This window comes from Paramisgurnus dabryanus, chromosome 5, assembly GCF_030506205.2.
Source record: "Paramisgurnus dabryanus chromosome 5, PD_genome_1.1, whole genome shotgun sequence".
Classification (NCBI taxonomy): Eukaryota; Metazoa; Chordata; class Actinopteri; order Cypriniformes; family Cobitidae; genus Paramisgurnus; species Paramisgurnus dabryanus.
This window is the reverse complement of record NC_133341.1, coordinates 39,472,138-39,498,652: the sequence shown is the minus strand read 5'-3', so window position 1 is coordinate 39,498,652 and position 26,515 is coordinate 39,472,138. Positions and strand designations below refer to the sequence as shown.

The 26,515-nt window shown below is 38.2% G+C and overlaps 1 long non-coding RNA gene across 1 annotated transcript; it reads left to right on the top strand.

The window, feature by feature from the left end:
• The first annotated feature begins 24,813 nt into the window (after positions 1-24,813).
• Positions 24,814-26,271, top strand: LOC135774518 (uncharacterized). Its single transcript, XR_010543717.1, has 4 exons — positions 24,814-24,835; positions 25,239-25,287; positions 25,674-25,717; positions 26,140-26,271. It is a non-coding gene; the product is annotated as an uncharacterized lncRNA (long non-coding RNA).
• The last annotated feature ends 244 nt before the right edge of the window (positions 26,272-26,515 follow it).

Here is a 26,515-nt window from a genome sequence, read left to right as displayed (position 1 = left end):
ATCAATAAAGTATGTGTATTAAATCTATATTCATTGAGTTGAATCGAGAATCGAGTATAAAAACCTACCTGAGAACCGGAATCGAAAATTTAATCGAGAATCGGAATCGAATCGATTTGATAGCTTATGAATCGAAATCGAATCGATCTGGAACATCTGAATCGATACCCAGCCCTAGCCTCATTTATAAACCGTGCGTACGCACAGATTTGATCGTAAAGTGTAAGCAAAAATACATGGCAAAGTCCATATTTATGTGGAAAAGTGCTTAGCTCCACCGCCACGTCAGGGTCTGAGCAGACGTGCGCACTTTTGCTTGTCTGATTGCTGCAGGTTTTTGGAAATATAAGCCATTTATGCTGCTTGAAAAAGGGTTTAAACATTGACAAGTGCTCTTTTATATGTCATTGACATAATAAGGCATCGTTTATTATTGATAAATGATCGTAAGATCAAATTTATGATGGTTTCTGCTCAGCATTTTATAAAAGAGGCCCCTGGAGCAGGGTTTTTATCCAGTGTGCTAACATTGGTCTTTCATGGGGTGTTTGACATGATGTCACTTATGCGTACTTTCAAAAGCACACTGTCATACCCTAAAGCACAGAGGAAAAGCCATTAAAACCTAAAGAAGATATGTCATACACACACACACACACACACACATGTGTGACAAGCACATAGACAGGCGTACACGCACACATACATACACACACACACTTGGCTATTGTTGCAAACCCCACCATTATTGTTTTGAGTTCATGCTTACCTCTTTCACCCACTTGAACATCGCACAAATTTTGCTTTTAGCATGACTTTGACATGTGTGTATGTAAAAGTGAGGGAGAAAGGCAGATGCAGTGTGTGAATGAGAGCGTAAGTAAAAAGTCTTTGCACAGATGTCCGTGGATGGGATTACTCACACTCTCTCAGCCCTAGGACAGGAGAAAGCGAATGAGAGAGAGAGAGACACTAGGGATGGGAGAGAGAGAAAGTGTATAAATGATTTAAAAAGTTGCTCACTGAAAGCAGTGAAGATCAGAGAAGGTGTTGCAAGCTGTCAATCTTTCTGCTAATCCAGAGGGTTCATATCTATATTAACACCCCATATCACACCAAACACTACTGATGGCAACTAATAGACATTTTTGAAGAGAAAAGGATAAGAGAGGAGTTGGATTGAAGGGAAAAGTCCGGAAACCGGAATACTTTATTATTATTTTTTTTTTATTATTATTCACTAATTGCCATTTTGGAAACAACTGCATTATGGAATTGCCTCCCACAAAAGATACATGTTGTGCCATAATAAAATTTGGCCCAATGTCAATTGGAACAGCCTGTGCTTCAGAAGCACACTTATGCCGAGTTGCACGATTTTAGCCCTGATTTTGACTCGTCGAAATCACAGACAAATGCCCGAAATCACAGGCAAATCGATGCTCGTGCACGCGAGTGACAATCACAAACGCGTTCTGAGAGAATCGCCGACAAGTCGCCAACACCCGTGAGATATCTGACATGCTAGATATCTGAACCTGTCGGTGATTCAAAATCATGCCGTGTGAAATGTGTTTTGACTGAAAAAAACATTAGCGATGACCTACAGCCAATGAGAGAGCAACATACAAGACAGCCCTGCTGAAAAAACCAGCAAGACCAGCATATGTTGTGTTTTGGTGCTGGTTTTCTAGTGAACACCAGCTAAACCAGCATCAAACCAGCATCAGCACCAGCATTAGCACCAGTTAAACCAGTACCAAACCAGCATTAGCACCAGCTAAACCAGCATTAGCACCAGCATCCCATGCTGGTCATACCAGCATATGTTGTGTTTTGGTGCTGGTATGCTGTGACCACCAGCTAAACCAGCATAGACCAGCATAATTCCCATGCTGGTCCATGCTGGTTTGATGCTGTTTTTTTCAGCAGGGAGCTGGAAGTTCGGGGAGGAGTCTCTCCAAACATTTCCTCCTTCACAATCTTTATTTCTTCTTCTTTCTTCTGTAAATAAGTGCACATGCAATTTGTATGGTAGGCTTCTTGTGAGCTACCATTTTTAATAATAATTCCAGTCTCACTTGAGAACTCCGGTCTTGCACGTGTGACCTTGCGTTTTTTACTTTGCATCACTTCTTGCGTGCGTTTGGTTGTGAGACATAGTTTGCCAAAGTTGGACAAAGTTGTTGACGATTCTTCTTACGTTAAAGTCATGCAGTGTGAAACCCCCTGTCGCCAATCCATCATGCAGTCTGAAACAGCAGCGACTGAATGCTACCCCAGATAATCACGCAGTGTGAAAACATCTGTGACCCGACTAGTTTGAAAATCTTGCAGTTTGAACTCTGCATTAAGGGCGAGAAGCGATGTGTCGTGTTAGGACAACTCGCAGGTATCGCACGCCGGATGTGCACATTTAATAGCGCAAGCTTAGTCAGACAGCGTCTGCTACCTATGTTAATCGTTAATAATTTGGGACAAATAGGATGTTATTTAAAGTTAAATTATGTGAGTGGCGCTTTGTGGCGCGACAGGGATTTGAGCAGCGTCAAGAGTCAGGGTAGACAGCCGCCCTCAGATACCACCAGTGTGTGTACAATTATAGAAAATAATGTGTTTGATTTTTAGATACCCCTGCTGAAAAAAACAGCATACCAGCAAGACCAGCATATGTTGTGTTTTAGTGCTGGTTTTCAAGTGAACACCAGCTTAACCAGCATCAAACCAGCATCAGCACCAGCTAAACCAGCTTTAGCACCAGCATCCCATGCTGGTCATACCAGAATATGTTGTGTTTTGGTGCTGGTATGCTCTGGCCACCAGCTAAACCAGCATAGACCAGCATAATTCCCATGCTGGTCTATGCTGGTTTGATGCTGGTTTTTTCAGCAGGGACATGGTGCAATGCAACACGTCTCGCTTTCTGTTGTGATGACAGAAGTTTGCAGTTGCTTGGAACAACTTCTCATGCAAAACTTTTTAAAGTTTCTGCCGTTATGACCAAGCGTGCCACACAAGCCCTGAAAAGTGAAGCCAAAATGTCTCGATCGCCCCCCAGTGACTGGTCCCAGTATAGGTCATAAACTCCACCACCCCCATGTTATTCAATGGGACTTGAGACCAAACACTTTAATTACACTTCCATTATCTTTTTTCCAAAGCTGGTTTCTGTCATTTACTGTAGTGTTTATCACGCTCAAGTGTTTGTTTTTAATATAAGTTTGTTTTTAGTTACTTATTTAAAGCTATAAAAACGGTGGTGTCACGTCATGATTGACAGCTGTGATATGCGCATTCTGAGAGCGAAGGCGGGGCCTTGATTTTGGGGCTTTAATTCCTGCTCACTACTGCAGGACTGGTCCCGAAATCGCTACTGCGCAGACTCAAGATGTCAGCACTGTATCGAGACACTGGCGGCTTCACTTTTCACCAATGGAAGAGAGTGAACGGGCGTCATCCATCTTTTTTTACAGTCTATGGTTATGAGAGTTAAAAGCGAAAGAGTGCTCACACTTCAATATGTGATTGACAGGACAGCTGCCTCCGTGGTTGCCTAGCAACAAAAAAAGCTGCGTAACATATTTTGTAAGTAACCAAAAAAGGTCTTGCGTTTCCAAGTGTTTAAAACGCATTTGTGTGTTTGGCCGCTGAAGGGCGAGTCACACAGAACGCGTTTATGGCAATGGCAGGCACCTTTTTTTTAAATTATTTCCTGTGGGCAGTGAGCATTATGCACGCTGTTTATCCGCACTGCTTGTACATTTGTAGCAAACTTGTAACTTGTATAGTTGATACAGTGGTTGCCTAGCAACATATAGTGCGCCTTGTGTTTCCAAGCTTTTGGTGTGATCGGCCCCTTATGATGCATTTTAAATATAACTCATTGAGTTTTGAAAACTGAGTTCCTGACGTCTCATCCGTGTCTAGATCTACATGTTCTGTTTCCACCCCCACATGTGAATAAGCATTCATTCTCTCTAATGCAGCTTCACTGTCTGAATACTACAGACATCTAGCTTTAAAATTTATGCCTGTTATTCTAAGTTGAAAAATGTTATTTCAAAATAGCGGAACACTCCCTTTCCTAATGTGATTTATACGGTGAAACTAAAAGGAGGTGCTGACTTTACACTGTTTCAAAATAATGTTGTTTCTCTTTCTCTTCTCGTAGGTGTCTCAAACCGTAAAGGATGACCTTCAAAGCCAAATGTAAGTGGCTGTACAGATTCATCATTAAAAAACAATTATGGAGAATGGAGCCACTACAGTGGAAACAGTCATAGTTTGATATCTGATGTACATTAATACATTTTCCTTCTGTGCAGCAAGTGCGGAAAAAGGTAGGCCGTTGAATGCTTCTTCACGCCATCTATGTGGAAATTTCACTCATCTAAGATAAAGTTTTGTTTGGTTGCCAGCAGCTGTCTATATAAGCACCATATGTCAACATATGCAGAACCTCTATATTCCAGTTATGCTTTTTAACCCTATGGCTGCCGAGGTGTCTCTCTCTCTCTCTCTCTCTCTCTCTCTCTCTCTCTCTCTCTCTCTCTCTCTCTCTCTCAAGACACATTATTCATTCATACCATTTCAAATGCTAGGTGCAAAGACTTTGGAATGTATTTAAAATGATGAAGGAAATAATGATAACAACTTGGATCAGACAAAACTACAACCTTAAATTCCACTCTTTTTAATTATGCTCATTTTCCAGTTCCCCTAAAGTTAAACATTTGATTCTTACCGTTTTGGTAAACCATCAGCCTATCTCTGGGTCTAGCGCTTGCACTTTTAGCATAGCTTAGCATAATTCATTGAATCTGATTAGACCATTAGCATCGCGCTCAATAATGATCAAAGAGTTTTGATATTTGTCTTATTTAAAGCTGCGGTCGGCAACTATTTTGATCATATTTTTTGATCATATTCACTGAAACCAACACTATGCTCCAATAGATCAACATAAATTAGACTGTTTAAGAAAAAACCCCGCGCTTCTAGCTCCACCTAGAGCCTGTTATTTGTTGTGCAAAAATCCACCGCTCCCGGTTCATTTGGTCCAATCAGCGCAGGCCGGTTCATTTGGTCCAATCAGCGCAGGTCTGTGTAAAATCTGCCTGTCAATCACAGTACCTGCACGCGCCACAGATCCCCCCTCCCCCTCGCGCGTGTTACAATATCACGTGCATCCGTCTGAAGTTCACAAGCGTGTTGCATTAAACGCAGCGTAATGGCGAAGAGAACTTTCACTAATAAACTTCCGATTCCTCAGTTAACAACCAGAGCTAGGAAAACAACCAATGAAAAGAAGGAAACAAAGATAGAAAGCGACCGTGATCGTAATAAAACTAGGATCAATATCGGACCAGCATTTGAAAGGTGGAGGAATCTACGAGATTTTAAAGGGTTCAAGCTGGATGCAGAGCTTGTCACATTTCTTCTCTACAGGTAATTGTGCTTTATAAACCATCTCTTGTATTTCAGAGTGTTATGTAAGTAATCGAAGTATTCTTGCTAAGTATGCATTCACAATATTAATGGTGCACACGCGCTGACGAGAACGAGCTCGAGGGGAGGTTGCTCGATGGTAGTGGGGGAGGGACATGAAATTGTAAACATTTGGAAACTGCTCAATCCTCCAGAGTTGCCGACGGCAGCTGTAAAACTTGACTCTTCAGTATTTACATTTTGCACTAAGACCGACGGAAAATTAAAAGTTGTGATTTTCTAGGCAGATATGTCTAAGAACTATACTCTCTGGCGTAATAATCAAGGCATTTGCTGCTGTAACATGACTGCAGCAGGCGTAGTGATATTACGCACTGCCTGAAAATAGTCCCCTTGGTTACTTTCAATAGCAGGGGACTACATTCAGGCACTGCGTAATCTTATATGATGCTGATCATCAAAACACATAAGTATTTGTATGTATGTTGTGACATGTATTTACTGGCACTGGACAACATCACAGATGTTACAAGACATTTTTTAATTTTGGGGTACAGATTTAATATACAAGAATACAGGGGGCAGTTGTGACTTGATGATTTGGCTTATAACCCAAATGTCACTGGTTTGATTCTCATGGCTGGCAGGTTGTGACTAGGTTTCCTTGAGCAAGGCACACTTTGCCCAGTTACTCCATGGGTGCTGCAGTGATAGCTGCTTACTGCTCTGGGTATGTACTGGCGCTTTTCAATTGCATAGTATCCTACGGTTTGGGTTCGGTTCAGCTTATTTTGGGGGGCTTTACACTGGGTACAGTAAATGGCATCCGATACTTTATCAGTACCACCTCGGTTGAGGTTCCAGGCAAGCTGAGCTGATACTAAAACGTGACGTGAAAACACCGTAGATCACTGATTGGTCTGAGAGAATCGTCACTACCAGCGTCATCGCTATTATGTAAAAGATTAGCTTTACCTTCATGCTAGCTTGCGCTGTCTTGAGCAAACCTGTTGTCATCTGTTCTCAAGCTTCGTTTTAGCGGTGAAAAACATCCACAGGCTGAGAATCAGGAACACCATACCAGTTTTTTCCAGACTTGCAGTTTGTGGCAGCACATTCGTGACGCGCACGTCGCCATGTATGCGCAGCATTTTTGCAACTTAAATGAGGCTTAACGGAGTGCGTCGACTGATGCCACAGGTGTTTGTACCAAGCGTGCCACACAATCCCTGAAAATTTAAGCCAAAATGTCTCGATCGCCCCCCAGTGACTGGTCCTAGTATAGGTCATTAACTCCGCCTCCCCCATGTTATTCAGTGTGACTTGAGACCAACTAAACACTCTTTTTTCAGAAGCTGGTTTCTGTCATTTAATGTAGTTTTTATCACGCTGGTGTAAATTCAAATGTTTGTTTTTAAAATAAGTTTGTTTTTAGTTAGTTATTTAATGCTATAAAAACAGTGGTGATTGACAGCTGTGATATGAGCATTCTGTGAGAGCGAGGGCGGGCCTTGATTATGCAGCTTTACTTCCTGCTCACTACTGTGCAGGACTGATCCCGAAATAGCTACTGCGCAGACTCAAGATCCAAGATGTCAGCGACGTATCGGGACACTGGCGGCTTCACTTTTCACCAATGGAAGAGAGCGAACGGGCGTCATCCATTTTTTTACTGTTAAGTTAGACAGAGGTAGTGATAAACGCGATGCACAAACATCTATTTGTGTTAGTCAATTTTGATTATGTGGTGGATTGACAATTAAATGAATGTATGGAAACACTGCATTTCAATGATGCTCGCTCCCACATTTTGTATGATGTCACAGCAGTAGGCAGCGCAAATATAGTGACACGCCTATAATCCTTCCCACTCTGAAGTGGTACTAAACTAAAAAATGCTAAAACCAAAAGCTAACCAAGCCAAAGTGAGCTGACAGGACCTGATCCGTCGGGTGCTATACAATAGAAAAGCACCTTAGTGAGTTCACGACTTGCAGTAAATAGTTTTTTTATAATATTATCACAAATAACTCGTACATCTAGGTTTGCTACGATTTAAATTACGCTTTGATTGATGTAAATGCAAGTGATAGTTTTCACACAAAGACAAGCAGTTACATCATCCATCCATTAATCCCACAACATGTGTTCCAAATTATGAAGTTGCATTAGCGGTTAGGAGTGTAACATAACACATCGTACAATTGAAAAATTTCAATTGTGTGCTTTGATGACAAAAGCCTAGATTGGCAAACACAGCAGAACAGCATACGTGTTCAGACGTATTGCCTGCTATCTGCTGTTCTGCTGTCTGCTTGCTTGAGTGTTTACTAGGTGATAGCAGTGTCTTTCCAACCTCCAGACCCTCCATACCGTGGTTCTTCAGTGCCCCTCCTCTGTCCTTTTTTTGTCAGTGTGTATGAAGTGTGTGCAAAGACTTCTGGTTCAAGTCTTTCCTCCTACCAGCTGTCTGAGGCTTTAGTGTGTGGCTGAGGGAGTCCAGGCCTCAGGCACAGGTGTAGATAGCCACTGGCCCCCACATCAAAGTTTTTCCAGATAACCCAGCAGCGTTTCATGTGTGAGGTATCTTTTCACAGAGTAAAGCGTCTACCCCTCCCCATCTTCCTGCTTTTCTCAATCCTGTACTATCTCTGCTGGCTGTCTGTGATCCACCAGACCAGACCGCTTCCTCTCCTCCCCTTTGTTTCACTCTTTCTCTTTGACTTCATTCACTGTGGAGTGGGTAAGGATGAGTCATGCATACTGCTTTGACACTCAGTTCATGAGCAAATATGTTTCATTGAGAACACTAACTGCTTGCACATATTATTTGCATTTTTCGTTTAATTTTTTTACAGTAAGTTGATTTCCGGTAGTCTCGGTGCCAGATGGCTTGCTTGAGAAAGTACTTTCTCGATTTAATTTGCTATAATGTAAATTGTTTTGTCTGTTGGGAAACAAAGCTATTTTAATAGTTTTGCTTGATGCTATAAGTAGCAAGTTAACTTGATAAACTCTATTTTTCAATAAATTTTTTGGTCCATTGTGACCTTAAAGGGATGGTTCATGAAAGTTTTAAAATGTAAATTCTGTCATCATTTACTCACGCTTGTTCCACACCTGTATATATTTGAAGGGTTTGGTTCCAAAAATATAACTTACCGCCAAAATCAGTATTGTATCAGGTCAGTATTAAAAAGTAAATTCTTCATTTCACGCAAAATCCGATATCTACCAAGCCCCTAAGATGACATTGGAGTAAAAAAATTGGAAGTTTAGTTTCATGTGCTCATGCGAAACTTTCATGTGCAGAATTTTTTTTTAAAGTTTAGTTTCGCGCACGCACCTGAAACTATTGCACGCGCACGTGAAAGTTTCACATGAGCACCCGATAGTTTCACCTGCGCAGGCGAAACTAAACTCGATAGTTTCACATGCACACTCGATAGTTTCACGCGATACTAAACTTTATTTAATTTTTGCTCCATGTCCATAGATATCCGACGTGTTATTCTGTTTTTTTTCCCCAAAGTCCTCCTTCTCAGTCCTCCTTCTCTGCAGAATGCAATAAAACCGCTTAACCAATGACATCGCACCATTCCACGCATTGTAAACAATAATGGCGGTGGTTTGAATACACACTGAATTCTAGTTTTCCTCATCTACTTTGTACTTCATGTTCAACAAACAAACAAAAAACAAAATAATACTTTTGCATTGATAAACCTGTGGTGGTTTTCTGTGACGGGAAAGAAACGTAAGCTATCAACGTCTAATAATTTACGCGAGAGGCACTTGGGAGCCGGTTGCTTGTTCTCCCGACAGAATCAAGCTTCTTTTATGCTAACACATGGACATCAGGGGATCTTATGAAAAACTTTCCATTTATTTTACAAAAATCAAGCAGGACCAAAACATTTTACAGCTGATCGCTGTCAAAAAATTACAGTGTTCTTAATATGACAAAATAAGTGCTTTGATTAATGCCATTAATGTTTATTTTTTTATCAATACCATTAGTCAACTAAATCAATAACAACCAGATCTGGGTATTGTCCTACTCAGTATTACTAGGACAAAATAATACTATAGAAGTCAAGTTTGGAACATCTTGGGGGTTAGACAGAATTTTTTGTGCACTATCCCTTTAAAGGCAGGGTGTCTGATTTTGAAAAATGCTAACTTTAGCCTACTAGCACTGAAATCACGATCCCCGTACCTAAATATTCTTAAATCAAGATGTTTTTTCTTGATGAGTCTTGTAATGTATCAAATTTAAGTGAATTTGTGGATAAAAAAACTGCCAAATTTTTCTTGAATTAGGTGTTTAAGTAAAAAGTCCAAGATTTTTTTGCTAACCCTATTGGCAGATTTTTGCTTGTTTCATCCACAAATTCACTTAATTTTGATATTTTTTTCTTAAAACTAGACTTATTTTCTTAGGTTATTTTGCTCATCAAGAAAATGCATCTTGACTTGAAAATTTTTAGATATTTGTGCTTAAAACAAGACAAAAAATACTAACTAAGAAAGTCATTTTTTGCTGTTTAAGACCAACCCGGTTGGTCGCTTCACATATCTGTCTGTACTTGTTAAAGTAAGCCGTTCTTGGGTTAAATGAGGTGCAGTGGGAACCAAACATTATGCGGTTTAGTCAAATGTGTCACTACATTGATTTTAAGTTTTTCATTTAATTGTACATGTAAACATCTCCTCAATTCCATGTCATATTTTGATCTTATCCGAGTTATTCGCTTTTGCAAACACAACAGCTAAGCAAAACCTCATGTGCATCATTTGATTTATGCTTTAAAAGCATGGCAGACAGTGAGGGACGTAATGAAGGTTTCCAGAATCTAGACACCACTCTTTTCCTTTCAAAGGGGTGCAGTGTTGTCTTCCTTTTCCACATGTGAACAATGGGGTCTTTTGATTTGGCCACTGTATATTTTGTGGGCAGCCGCGATGGGATTGGGGAGGTCACAAGGCTTTAATATGCTTAGCATCGACTGTCTCTCTCTCTTTCTCTGCAGCGCATCTATTAGGGCCCTGATTTGATTTGGGTCTATTCATTTGCGGTCCCAGCAGTAGCCTGCGGTGGTCCACTCGCTGCCTCTCTAATTGGTTGTGTCTGTGCCTGGCTGTCATTAGATTAAGTCGGACTCCTGGACACTTGTAGTCTGCGCTCGTCCTTCCATTTATTCGGGCCTAATGTAACGCAAAATTCATTACTGATCACATTAAGAGCGCAATCGTAGATGTGGGGTGAGTGCTGATGAACACCGGGCTAACCTGATGGAGGGAATGAGCGAGTAGAGTAAGGGCTTTGCTAAAAATGAATCGTCACTGAAGAGGAGAGATGCTGCATGTGGCAAGACGAAGAGCGTAATGAAAGATTTATTTTAAAATCAGTGATGGGACAGCCTGTTGTGGAGTATGCGTGAAGCATGTCCCCTTCTTACAGCACTTTTAAAAAAAGGTTTTATTGTTTACACTTTCTCTGCCACTCTGCACCCCATTTTCAAGGTAAATCCATAACAAAAGCGTGGAATAGGAGATGAGATAGATGCACCACCATTCAGGACCTTGTTTCCATGACAACATTCATTGTTGAACAGTACATTAGGCAATGTAGTTGTCACTTAAATTTATAAAATTGTAAGAAATAAGGATAGCCTGAGATCAAACTGTTGCTATGCCCTTGATAACATCAGCATTTACAACACTCACAACATCATGACAGATTATTAACATTTCAGCTATATTGATAAAAGTTTTCGGGGTGGCTGTATGAATGAAGACTGATTGGTTGAAGAAGTTGTTATTGTAATAGTGTATATTACAGACATTTCACTCCAAGTTGTATCCAGTGTTTAACTGTGAATATGACAAATAAACAATTTGATTTTAAATTGAATACTTTATGCTAATAAAGCTAACAGCTACATCCACTAAGGCTGGCCACACACGTGAAGATTTTAAGCCCGATTTGCCCCATCGGTAATCGAAAGGGGTTGTTACCCATTTAGTGTTTTATCCAGACTGATCTCACGGAAAGTCGTGTTATAGTCACAAAAAAATTGAGTAATTTATTCATGTCTATGGCACGAAATTCAGCTTTTTTGTGCCTTGAGCACAAATGTCTTTTTTGTGTCACTCGCACAAATTTCTATAAATAGTTTCCGTTGCACGACTTTCTTTTTCGTTTCATTTTGTGTATTGTTTTCTCACAGTTTTTTCCCTATTTTCTTACCATTGTCGCTTAGGGTTGGGGTTAGAATCACTTTCTGTTACATTTTTAGACATCCTAACCCAAACCCCAACTCTAACCACAACTCCGGGCAAAAAAAGTTTTAAAAGCGGAAGAAAAACATGTAGAAACCAGTACATAAAAGTACGTCAAACCCCAAATCTAACCCCTACCCCAAGCGACAATGATTTAAAAATATGAAAAAAAATTATACATAAAATGACATGAAACAGAAATCGTGCCTAGGACATGAAAAACTATTTATAGAAATTTGTGCTGAGTGACACAAAAAAGTACCGAGCCCCTGAGGTGACATTGGAGTAAAAAAAATCTAAAGTTTAGTTTCATGTGCTCACACGAAACCTTCATGTGCAGATTTTTTTTTAAAGTTTAGTTTAGCGTACTCACGTGAAACTATTGCGTGTGCACGTGAATCTATCGCGTGCGCACATGAAAGCGAAAGTTTCATGTGCGCACGCGAAAGTTTCACTTTATTTAATTTTGTTCCATGTCCATGGCTGCTCGTGACTGCTCATCCAAAGGGCGCTAATTCAAAATAAGTGTTTCGGAGTGTAATGTGTGTTGCTTGCGTTTTCAAAATATGTGTTTGTTGCGTCATGTAAACCATGTGCATCACGTGTTTTGTCAAAATAAGTGCCTGCTGCACACGCGTCAAAACCGTTTATGATAAAAGAGACGCTCACGTTCACAAAATACTCTGATTACGCATGAGATTATGCGAGTATCTGGCGAACGCGGGCATCTCTTTTATCATAAACCCTTCAGACGCGTCTGCAGCAGGCACTTATTTTGACAAGACACGTGATGCATACATGATCTCTCAAAGCGCAAAAGGAACCACACACATGACAGGCTACATATATGTTGTGACGAACTTCGCATCGAGAAGTCACCGGCCGCCACTGATCCCAGACTTACAGACTTAAAAAAAACTCCAGTGTGTGGTGTCATTGAGATTATTTTGCTGCTCCTATGCGTTGGAGCCATCGACTCTTGATTGGGCTGCCTCCGAAATGACAGCTGCAATAGCCAATGAGACCGTGCAAGCTTCAACCGGATGTTGCATGCTTTATAGCTGAAACAAGACATCCACAAACATGACATAAAAAAAGAGTTTTGAGAAAGAATATCGACTCGGACAACTATGGCAACAGTACAAGTGCTTTTATAATGTCTCATGCAACTGATGAGACTGATGACATAAACTCATGAGGCAGGTGGATTTTGTTACATTTCCTGGTTAACCCATTTGTTGATAACCCTGAATCAACCCCCCCCCCCACACACACACACACACCCACACCTCAGGTTTTCCCAACCTTAACTGTCTTGTCTTTCCGAAAAACAGAGTTGTCGATTGGAATTACAGCTACATTCCATGTGCCACGGAGACTTGTGTGGCCATGTCGGATCAATGGATAAAATGTTGCAGAATCAGTGGGTAAAGTGGTTCCAGGTGTTTTGCTGGCATAGATGATTGGTTCAGATGACATAAGTACAAAAGCGAGAGTAACTGTAAGTAAAATGATAAATTAAAATACAGTCTAAGCAGAACGACCAGGACGATGTCCGTAGCATCGTTTTAACTTTAAACAGATTTGCAGATAGTTTGAAAAATATGCGAGCAATTCACAGTCACAACAAAAGGATGGCGCAGGCAGTTGCCCCTATAAACAGTGTCCAGTTACATTAGTATTGATATTGCAAGACCACTGAAAGCTGTCTCATTAAATTTCAATATCATGCGACTGACTAACATAAACTTTTCCACACCACTCTTCTGCTATTGTGAGTGTTTCTGTTTTCTCCCGAGGCCGAGTAAATAGTGGCAGATGGTTAAATGCTTACTGTCTGCGTTTGGAGGGAGGTGGGAAGGGAGGTGGAGGTCTGGATTCAGAAAAGTGCTGCCAATATGAGGTCATTTCTGTTTGGGAAGAGCAGGGGCCTCTAAAGGAACGCGAGTTACTTCTTGACATTCTTTAAAAATTCCTTAACAACATTTACAGAAGCGTGTAGCACATAACACATCACAGGATTTACATATCACAGCAGTTACTGAGTTAGGTTTGCCTCGTGCCAGAATATTCAATTTTGTATACTGATATGCTTGGTTTATTAACGTCTGCACCAGTTTAGAAGAAGTTAGACATAATAATACATAATACATGATAAACAACGCTTATCTTGAAATGCACTGTGAGTCACTTCGGATAAAAGCATCTGCGAAATGCATAAATGTAAACATAATCAGAGCTCGATTGTTAAACTGTAACATCAGTAAGAAATTAAAAATTGTATCCACTGTTGTAAACTTTGAAAGATAAAAGATCACACAAACAGGCACCTTATTGCTATGTTAAAAATAAACAACTCTACTCTTGCACCCCTCATTTCATATCAATTAAACGAATTTTAAACTCAATCCAAAGCAATCATTTTTAGTGAGGTGGTTTAATTTTTGTTTGTAATGGCTTATGATTAAATAAATTACTGCAAATATGGTTTGCCATTCAACCATATTTTCACAAACTGATTTGTGTCGATTTTTATATGCAGGATGCTTATCACTTCTCAAAAAATACCAAACATTTAAATGCATCCATATACATCAGGGGTTCTCAAAGTTTACATTCAAAGGTCCAAATCTGAATTCTCATCATTTTCATAGGTCCGGAAAAAACTTTATGTAAATCATTTGTTTATATAACAAATCAACACAAATAGTTTGGGAAAAACGTAAGTGTATTTTGCATTTATAGTAAAAAAATTTTTTTAAACATAAACACAAGAAATATGCCAAAAGTAACCAGGTGCAAAATACAGAGCAACCTAATTAGAGAAATGGCACAGTTTGTTCTCTATCAGATGCATAAACCATGGCAAAAAAAAAGGTGTGGTTGGTAGGCAGAGACACTGACCAAAATTAGGGGTGCACCTATAAATTGGCTGATGATGGTTGGAATGCTTCTCAATGAAGTACGGTGAAATGCCGCTACATCCAAAAGCCAGGGGGCGCTCTCGGGCAGAAACTTAATATGCGCTGCACACGAAGAACCAGAAACACGCAGCTCCAGGAAATGTCTTAAGGATATATTTATATTGCTGTTCTTCAAACCTTTTCAGGTATTTTCATGATAATAAAGAATATGTATAATGATTATGTTTGACGAGTGTTGCTTTTTCAAATGCATGTTTTAAACGACTCAAACCAACAGTGATTTCAGATTGATAAGGACTTACTGATCAAAAGCCGTAGTACATGAAGTAGCTGTGCATAATATCTGGGTGTGATGGCTACAGCATCACACAGGAAATTCTTAAATAACTCGTTTTATTTTCGGACCAGGAATATTCTCAAATTTAAAAAGAAAAAAACTAAACGAATGGTTTAATGAGAACCCCTGATATACATTCTCATAACCAGTGTTGAGGGTAACCCATTACAAGTAACACGCATTATGTAATAATATTACTTTTCTGAAGTAACGAGTAAAGTAATGCATTACTTTATAAATATACACATTAATATTTGAGTTACTTTTTAAAAAAGTAATGCAAGTTATTTTTCAGTTTAATTAATTCAATTTAAAATAAAATTATGTACTGAATTAAACTAAACTAACATATTAAAGCAACACTATGTAGTTTTTTTACCTTTAAATAATGTCTCTAAAATTATTTCAGTGATAGAACAACTTTTAACTGGACAAATTGTACTGTTGCTGCAACCTGAGCAGCCTCCTAGCTGCTACAAGCACACTCTGAAAGTGGTGGTGGAGGGTAAGAAACACAGCCCCGCCCCTTCCCCTGCCTGCAGAAGAGTGTCTGATACCAGGCACTGTTGCGCTTTTCAACCACATGGGGGAGTTGTAAGTCATTTTTACATGGAAACTACATAGTGTTGCTCTAACGTACAATTATGCACTTGACATTTTTGCGATCATAAAAAACACCTCCAAGGCCTAAGAGATCAAGCCTCAGCCAAGTAAGAAAAAGTAATGCAAAAGTAACTTAAAAGTAATGTAAGCATTATTTTCCATGAAAAGTAACTAAGTAACGCAATTAGTTACTTTTTTTGTGGATTAACTTAATATTGTAATGCATTACTTTTAAAAGTAACTTTCCCCAATACTGATCATAACGTATGAATTCACATAATTATATAACGTTCAACAATTGAAAAAAAGGTATTGATGTAATTAACATTTTCTTAAATTGTATGAGAAGTGTCAAATGAATTAAAGCCTTGTGGATTATTTATAGCAATATTTTTTAGCATTAAAGAACCTCTCATTTCTCCCGAAATCCGAAATTCAGGGTTTTTTAGTAAAGCACAAGGTCAGAGCACAATTATGGCTTGGTTTTGAAATGTAACTGGGCCTTAGAAATTTCAAGACGAGGTTGGCAGGGCACGCAATGAAACCCTCCTTTGTTTTGTGCAATGTCTAATAACGATGAAGTAAGGTTTTTGCAGCACAGGCTGTTTGCATTGGAAACATATCTGTTCACATTGCCCCAGCGCAAGGTTGGGTTGATTATAGCATTGAATGCGGCGCTGCATTGGCGTGTCCCGACATAGATATGCATCTCTGCTGCGGCCATGCCACGGCTGAGTGCATGGCCCCGCGCTCAGGGCTTTCTGCGCCCGCTCGCTTAATCAAATCCTGATTCGGCTTGAGCGCCATGTCACACTAACATAATGTTATCTGGACCCGGGCCTTTTTCTGACTGCCATATCCAACCACCCATCTGGAACGGGTGTGCTGTTTTTTAACAGTAACATTCAGCCTCTGTTTTCTGGGTCCAATCCAACGGTTGTAGACTACTGTGGCCAATACATAAGGGTTTGTGTTTGTCATCATCTCAATTTAAAATAAATGGGATATTTACTGCCAAACAGAATTATAGAAAAAATTTGTTTATTTTCTAATATATTTGAACATGATTATTATTTTATTATAATATTATATTTGATCTACTTATATCTACAAAATTATATTAGATTTTCGCTTGAAACTAAAACGATGGCAATTTAACTAAAAAAAAAAGTAAAACGTTTTACTGGAAAAGTTGCAACGAGTGTGTGTTTGTGCAAGTAATGTTTCAAATGCCTGTTTTCTATATCGAATTAAATGAGGCAATAAAATGTGCGTGTGCATATTTCTGTGTAAATACATTTCCTTCCATCTGCCCAAATTCTGATCCATCTTGGGGCCATTGAGAGACCAGCCCAGAGTATTTGGATGAATCATGTTCGATTTAACAGCGCATGATGCACACACACACACACACGCCTCCCCAGCAGAATAGCATTACATTTCATGCATGTGAACTTTGACAGCCAGATATGTAACATATCTGATCTGATCTCAGTTCAGTCCTACTGAGCTCATGGGCTGATTTGGAAACAAGATATTTAGCCAGGCTCTCTGGCTTAAATCAAAGCTAAGCAACGCAGGGCTCCCCCGCCCCAGGCTTCAGCCGCGCTGTAGCTGGGTTTTCATTAAGGCGTAATTGAAAGCGGCTCTAGTTCTGTACTCTGGACTTCCTCCGCTTCCACCTGCAATGTCTGGGAGTTTATATTTAATGATAACAATGCCCCATGCCACCAGCCTCATTAATGATTCTCATCTTCCCAACAAAGACGATGAGGTGTATCTGTTTTTGGTTTGTGATTGGTGCCTGATGGTAACGCTATGCCCACATGATCAAGGAAATAGTTCTCAAATGTGGCCAATCATTGCAGACAGGGAGGAGTAAATGTGGATAGATGTCAAACTTTATTTATAACAGCTCAGGCCAAGACCCCCTCTACTGGTTTAACTTCTAGATTGGATTCTGTTTAGTTTCTAGCAGTGACGGTTATAAATGTACTACTTAAGGATTAGGTGTTTATTTTTATGTTTAACGCTTTTTTAAATCAATATGAGAGAAAACTAATGAAATTATTTATTGTGTTATAAGTTTGTCAATAAATTTTGTGTTTTTAGCAAAGCTAGTGGAACAGAAATTACACTGTACACTTGATCTCATGAGAATACGTGTGTATTTTTGTACCAAATTTGTATGTATTCCTATTCATAAATTCAAACATAATCGTGGGCATTGGCATTTCTTACTCATATTAATTACATGTTTTCAGAAGAATTTTGTTTACTTTTTATTTATTTCATACTTTTTTGTTCATGACTCCACGATTTTGTAATATTTAGTTTGTTATGACACAAAAAAGGTGTTTTCTTCTATGCAACAATTATTACACCAAAACACAACATAAATTGACAAAAAATTTACATTTTATTAATTCGATGAAATCTTTAAAATTCATGCGATTGCGAGAAACGGATCCAAATTCAGCTCTTTATCCAGCGATCTTGATCCCAGTTCTCATCAGTGACCATAAACGTCAAATCTCGCATTCGTTATGAATTTGAGTTTTAAATATTTCGCCTTAAGAAGCTTTACGACACATTGCTTTACGGCATTAAATTTTGCCGTACATCTTGCGTGCTACATCACAGATTTGCAACATTTCCGTCTTTCAGACTATTTACGTTTGAAAATTGAAATGCACGTCTTGATGGAGAAAAACTAGATTAAAATTTTTATGGGTTAATAACTTTAATATTTCTGTACTTCATAAACTCGACAATTCGCAATAAATAAATTATTGTGCTTACACTTCCGTTATGTTTTTTTATTTCTAACAGTACATGATTTTTAATAAACTGTTTTGGTAAGGTTTAGGAAAGTATTAGTGGCATAACATATATTTTAAATGCTGTATGGTTACCAACATTACTTTACACCTTTCTGTCTGTTATGTTGCATAATTAAAAGGATACAATATTTTTTAAATGTTTGTATATAAAGGGTTTGGGTTTAGGGTAAGGTTTGGGGTAGGGTTAGGGTGTTAACATTTTTGACAAAAAACATTGGCAAACATGTTCTCACCGAAAGTCGTGTTATAGTCACAAAAAATTAGATTAATTTATTTGTGTCCATGGCACGAAATTCAGCATTTTTTTCTTTGTCGTGTCACTCGCACGAATTCCTATACATAGTTTTTCGTAGCCATGGCACTACTTTCTTTTTCGTGTCATTTTATGTATTGTTTTCTCATTTTTTTAATTATTCTCGCTTGGGGTTAGATGTACTTTTATGTATTGGTTTCTACGTGTTTTTCTTCCACTTTTAAAACTATTCTTTTCTGGAGTTGGGGTTAAAGTTGGGGTTTGGGTTAGGATGTCTAAAAAACAGAAAGTGATTCTAACCCAAACCCCAAGTGACAATGGCAAGAAAATAGGAAAACAATGAGAAAACAATACAAAAAATGAAACGAAAAAGAAAGTCGTGCCACGGCCACAAAAAAACTATTTATAGAAATTCGTGACACAACACGACAAAGACATTCGTGCTCAAGGCATGTAAAAAAGCTGAATTTCGTGCCATGGACACAAATAAATTAATCAAATTTTTCGTGACTATAACACGACTTTCCGAGAGATCAGTCTGGCAATGTTTATGATATGAAAGATAAATGTTTTACTTTTGTATAGCTGTAAAAAAAATAATAATGCTACGATTAAATGTTGCTAATACGTCTACATTATTCACTATAATACGTATTATTAGAAGATCAACAGATTCATGGGTAAAATCTGTAAGCGAAGGGACTGAAGCAGATTTATTTCACACTGCCCGCATGGTCCAATACTAATGTGACAGATGGAAATTTTCTAGTCTATATAATGAGCATGTAATATAACCCCATCCTACAAGTCACTGATCTGGCTGTAGGGCACTGGAGGTGAGGATGTCTCATAGATTTGCCCTGTCTAATGGAGCTTGATTGGAAAATATGGAGATGGAGCGCTTGTGCTCGATTCATCTTCCTTTGCCGTGATCCACAGAGGGGTATTTTGATGTGCAAGCGTTAACCAGAGACAGCTGGGGCACCACGGTGGGATTATACTTTAAACAACATGACAAATCAGAGAAAAAAGGAGGGGCGGAGGAAACGGAGGGCCGTGTGGATGTGAGTTGTTGCTGAAGATGACCCAAGTTGAGCTGGGGTAAGTCAAGAGTCGGCCCTGAGTCTCTCTCACTCACATTTGACACTGGCACACAACTCGCTGATTAAGAGCCTCCTGTGTTTCCCTTTGATCTCAGGCAAACTTTTTCAGCCGAACGTTGCCCTTCATGTATCTCTGTCACTGCGGCGCCTTTAAATGAGGCAATGTGTTCTGAATCATACGTGAATGGTACAGATCCGATCCGAGACCAGATTGACTTGTTTTCCTAAGGCGAGTAGAAGATATGGTTTATTTTCGCATCAACAGTATACTGAGATCTGGATGGTGTGGTCTACGCTACAGAGGTCTCGGCTTCGCAAACAACAAAGTCATTTGGATATCACGTGAAAGCTGATGGATTTATATCTGCATGTACTGGGTCGAAAGTGAGACCAGAAAATGTAAGAGGATTATAGCTATTCACCAGAACGCTCTGAAGCCAGACCTTATCTGTGCAGTCTAGCGTAGCATTGTTCACAATGTGGTTTCTGTGTCTATTTACCAAGACACATTTCAATGAACCGCACAAGGATGAAATTAGGCAAATTGCATTGCACATTTGTGCTGCCTAAAAGTCGTTTGCATGTTTGGATTCCCAACAGCTGTTTGTACGCAATTATTTTGTGAATTAACAAAATGAGTTCTTGTTGAAAGGCTGCTCTACCCAATGAAAATTCAGGTAAAGAAGAAAAGCAAATAACTTCAAGTCTCTCAATTTAGGCCACACAAGTGAGGATTTTAGGTCTTTTATGGTGTTCATCAGCTTAAGTTCTTCAAAGTAATGAACCACACTTACATTCCTGGAAGAGCTGGGTCTCAGGGTGGTACTGGGCCTGATCTTTGGCTGAGAAAGTGATATCATTGCAGAATATATGGCATGTTTTTATATACACTCTCCTAAAGGATTATTAGGAACACCATACAGTGTTTGACCCCCTTACGCTTTCAAAACTGCCTTAATTCTACGTGGCATTGATTCAACAAGGTGCTGAAAGCATTCTTTAGAAATGTTGACCCATATTGATAGGTGCATCTTGCAGTTGATGGAGATTTGTGGGATGCACATCCAGGGCACCAAGCTCCCGTTCCACCACATCCCAAAGATGCTCTATTGGGTTGAGATCTGGTGACTGTGGGGGCCATTTTAGTACAGTGAACTCATTGTCATATTCAAGAAACCAATTGGAAATGTTCGAGCTTTGTGACATGGTGCATTATCCTGCTGGAAGTGACCAGAGGATGGGTACATGATGGTCATACAGGGATGGACATGGTCAGAAACAATGCTCAGGTAGGCTGTGGGATTTAAACGATGCATGCCAAGTGTGCCTAAAGTGTGCCAAGAAAACATCCCCCACATCATTACACCATTGCATTAATGAGAAATTGAACAGGTGTTCCTAATAATCCTTTAGGTGAGTGTATGTAAGCATTAAGAAATAAAGTTTTTCTGAATTACCAGATGCTCAGTAGCCTAAACCCATTTGTGGAATCAATCACTCTTTTGGCAAAAACAAGTTCAGGTAAATAGATACCATTTCCATTCCTTTTACCAAAATCTAAACACATTTTCATGGATGGAAACAATCTGAGAGACGGGAGGAAGAGTACGAGGAAGCACAAACTATAGAGGTAATGAGTGTTGTCATGGCTGGATGGAGCAAACCAGAGGGTTTTGCTTCCATTGCCTGGCAAAGCGTAGCTTTGACTATGGTGTGGTGTATTTTTACATTATGTGAATGCTGAATATACAAACATTCAAAACTGTATTCCTTTTCTTACATTTACTAACCCAGTGGTCTCCAACATGGTACCCTTGGGCACCAGGTTACCCGCACAGAGTCTGTAAGTTGCCCGCCAAAGCATAATTTATTAATAGCCTTAATTTTAATAGTTATTTATTACATATTTTTATATTAGCTTGGCTAATAAACAAAGTTTTGAGTAGACTTTATCAAAAGGTAGCCTTTCATATTGTTTATCCATTGTGGTAGCCCTTGCTAGAAACAGGTTGGAGACCCCTGCACTAATCTAATGTGGGATTACTATACTTTTTGCAGTAATTGCAAAATATGTTTTATTATATACAATAAACATATATTGCAACTAAATGTGTTTTTTATGTTTGGATGCGTCTAATGAATAGCTGTAGTATTTATATATGACTGGCTGTGTGTATGATCTGAAGTATTGTCGTGGTTTTGCTGCGATTTCACCAGTGGAGTCTGAGGTTTTGTGAATGTAATTTGATGCTTTTCATTTGTGTTTCAAGAAACATGTTTTGTGGGGGAAGAAACATGAATGAAGGAAATAAAACACATATTTACAGATTCGAGACCTTTATTTTTCAGTATAAATTTGCTTAATTCAGTGCAGCAAGTACAGTTTGCAAATGTGTCTTACTTTGTTGAAACCTTGTCTTGGCTTGACAGAACTGATGTTGTAAACTGTACTTGATCCCATTTTTCTCATCTCTGGCCAATCGTAAAGGCCTCCTCAGCCTGTGTAACATTTATCCTGCAATCACTTTACAAGTTAACTGCTCATCATGTCAGACCAATCCTTTGTGCAATCCGAGCTGCCTTTATGTGAGAAATAAAGTTTATTTTAAAGCTCACTAAGTGTTTGAATGGGATTTCTACTTTACAGTTTTGACCTTGCAATGACTCCATCAGAGCCAAGGGTGACCTAACATATTGTCGAATGCGTCCCAGGTGTGGACTGTGACCGGAGAGGTGAAAGCGGCCGAGATTGATGGTTCCCTTCCTGTCTGCTCGCTTCTCTGATGTTGCTGGAGATGAAGCTGGTCATTTAGGGGTTGATGGTATGGCTGGGTGTATAGGGCCAGAAGAAATACAGAACACATCTAACATCCTTTTTTTGTGGGCTTATCTTAGATTTCCTTTGTCTGTTTTCCTCGCTGTGTCTTTAAACAGTCACTGTACAGTTTATTAAGAGGAGTCCGGAAGGAGAAGAGTTATTTGCTGGTGTTGAGCTGTAAAACAAAACAAATAGTCTTACTTGCCATGGAAGAGAAGAGGTGCAAGTAATGTCCCATAACCTGTCCTCCCCACCCCTCAACTCATCGTATGGCTTTAATTACGAGTTATTACTCCCAGTATCCAGGGAGCCGTTCCTCTTGTGTGGGACCTCTGAGATCACTTCCTCGCTGAGAAGTGTACTGTCATACGCATGCAGTCTATGCACAGAGATGGCTCATGTGTATGTGTGTACATTAAATTCAATAGGATGCAAAATAAGCTAATAGTTCCCAAAGTGTAAGATTCGTTGATACCACAAAACCACTTCCAGCAAGTCTCCATTTGAACAGCCAAGCTAAGATACCTGTGTTTGTATTACCCAGCCAGCGTTTCAGATATTTGTAAAAAATTATTAGCCCTGCAACATTCCTGTGAGAGGTGTGGGGAGAGACTGACCTGTGAAGTTAATTCATTCACTATACAATCCAACCCAGAAGAGACCTGTCTCTCTCCCACACTCCCACCAGCCTTTGATCAGCTGTGAATCTCATCCCAGAGCCTGGCTGCAAGAATGGCCTTTATAAGGTATCCCAAATATTTTTGCCTCTTGCCAACTTATAAAGACCCAAAAAGATAAAGGAAATTTTATCATGGGCAGAAATGGCTACAAATTAGCAAAAAGCACATAGTTTCATTCTGTTATTATCATGATGTAAACATGATGCACAGATTAAAACGATCTGAAATTGTTAATGTAATACCAATGATCTTGATGCACTATGGCTGAAATGTTTGAATGACTCAAAGATAATGAGTTTATATTGTTTATAGCTCTGTAGTTTTTTTAATAAGCAGGAAATTATGAGATTTTTTTGAGTGCTGTTGATGTTAGGTGAATTAAAAATATTTGACTATATATAATTAAAATTAAATCAATATTTAATACCTTCATAAGTTACATCACTATACTTTAAAACTGATTATATTTTAAAATACTGCCTAGGCCTTTCTGCAGGCTTGCATGCGCTTTGATGCTATTTTGCAGATTTAAAAGCAAATAGATAACGATATATTTTGGTGTACACAAATTAGGCTACATAATGAGAATTTGCAGATCAACAGGTTTGAGTGAATGTAAGCCAGCTATTAGATTTTTGTTTAAATACCCAGGTGAAAAACAAATATACTTTATTGTATTTCAAGTATATTTAACTTTGCAATAGTACATTACAAATATACTTACAAAGGAATGTACTTTCTTTAAACATATTTAAAGTATGCTTACAACATATTTGCGCGTATTTTTTACAATTAAACTTTTAACATACTTCAAAATTATTATACTTTAGTATATTTTCTAAAAGTATACTTTAGAAAAATATACTTAAAGTTAAAGTTTTGTGCAATTTTTAAAGTATACTAAATTTAAACTTATTTTAAAATGTATTTTAGGTATACTTTATCGGTATGCTTAAAGTTATCATTATAATAATGCACTGACAGTATATTTCTAAAATACATTATTTAGTATTCTTTAGAAACAGTATATTTTAAGTACATTTTGAAAGTATATGGGGTGTACAAATGTATATTCTTTTATGGAGAAATAACGTGGGCTTAAAATTACGAGAGAGCAGTATGTTCAGTTACATTTTATATTGTAGATGTATACATTTGTAATATACTATTAACATAAGGTACACTTTAACTTCACTATAGTCAAGCATTGGATAAACCAATTAACTGTGTTTTACCACAAAATAACCGTGGTTTTGCTAATAATAATCAATACACCAAAAAAACATGGTTACTAAACTTTTACCACAAAAAAAAAACATTCATTTTCGTAAGGGGAATATGAGTGTTTGTTTTTTTGTAGTTTTTCAGTCAATTGCATACCGCTTTTAGCTGTACAAAACTTAAACAGTTTTCGTAAATGCATTTCAGAGAAAAGTGAATTCTGAGATTTGAATAATGCATCTGACGTGTGTGTGATGACGTCACGACGCACGTATTTTGATTTTTACCAGTCGTTCAATGCGGACGGATTCAGTCCCAAGGTACGTTAAAATATCTTAAAATTAATTATATTTGATTATCGTTTGACCATTCTGAAGTTTATCAGTAGACTATCATATTTCGAATGCGAAATGTTGTCAATAACGCGGTGTCTAACTCGCTATTACTGATTAGCTGCTGTGTAGCTTAGCTTAGCTTATAGCTAATGTTAAAGGTTTGAAAGATAGCACTGTCAGCCTGTTATATCGAATTAGTACACCCGATTGTTTTGTTAAATATATGTATTGGTGTGTATGTATATGTTAATGAAAAAAGGTAGCGTCAGAAAATCTGTTTTTTAAATGTAACGTTAGCGTGAAAGTTAACCATTTATTGACTGTTTAGAGTTTGTAAGGCTTTTACCTAACTGTATTTAGTATTAATGATGCTGCATTCTTTCCTCAGAAGCTAAAGTTTTTCAAAGACATTTGTAGGGAGGACTTTGCAGCTAATGGTAAGTCATTTTAAACTCTTAAGATATAATAATTCATTCGTAGTAGTAAATCAAGCTTCAGTTTAGATAACGTTATACATATTGAGGCGGTTTCCCGGACAGGGATTAGACTAGTCCTAGACTAAAATAAATGTAAGAGCTGTCCAAACTGAAAACAACTTGCACTGACATATCTTAAAATACACCAGTGTCCTTTGTTTTGCCTCAAAATGCACACAGGTAATGTTTTTATTAAGGCATGTTTTTTGAAACTGGTTATATTTCTTAATTAAACTAAGGCCTAGTCCTGTTTTAAGATAATCCCTTTCCAGGAAACACCCAATTGTCTGCTTGTTGCATTTTCTTTTTTTTACATTTAAATGTAATACAATAAAATCTTTCTTTAGGAGCTGAAGTATTTTATGTAAGGAGGATTTTGCAGCCCATATAGGCAAGTCATTATAATGAAAACTCTTAGGGGTGGTTTCCCGGACAGGGATTAGCTTTATCCAGGACTAGACCTTAGTTTAATTAGGATAGTTTTAACAAACATGCCTTACTAAAAACATTACTTATGTGCATAACGATGTAAAACAATGGGCACTGATGTATTTTAAGATATGTCAGAGCAAGTTGTTTTCAGTTTGGACAGCTCTTACATTTATTTTAGTCTAGGACTAGTCTAATTCCTGTCTGGGAAACCGCCCCTTAATATATATGATGACATTTAAGTCAAGCTCTAGTTTAGGTAAAAATATATCTGCTATACAATCTCTGCCAGTAAACTATAGATTTAATACAGTAAGTCTTAAATAAATGTAATGTTTTAATATTAAACACTTTTTAATTGAGCTTATTGTCTCTCTTTTTCAGATTTCCTTAGGCTGAACCAAAACCTGCCAGACTAAAGTTGATTTGGGAGAGAAAGACGTTGTAAACTCAATCATCTTGACATTCTTCAATGAGTAATTGTTCAATTTTAGGCAAATACTGTACACTTTGAATGCTGTGAATAAAACTATATTTTAAATATATTTAAAATGAATTGTTTTTGACTGTTTTAATCAGCTTTTATTTATTTGTAAAAAATTATTTTGGTTATGTTACCAGCTAAGTAATCTATTCCCAAAATAGCACTCTTTAAGTTAACTAATTATTAACGCACTTGAAGTATACTCATTACTAATCTAGCTGCAGGTATGTAAAAGTATACAAAATGTAATGTACTTGGCATATTCATTTTTCACCA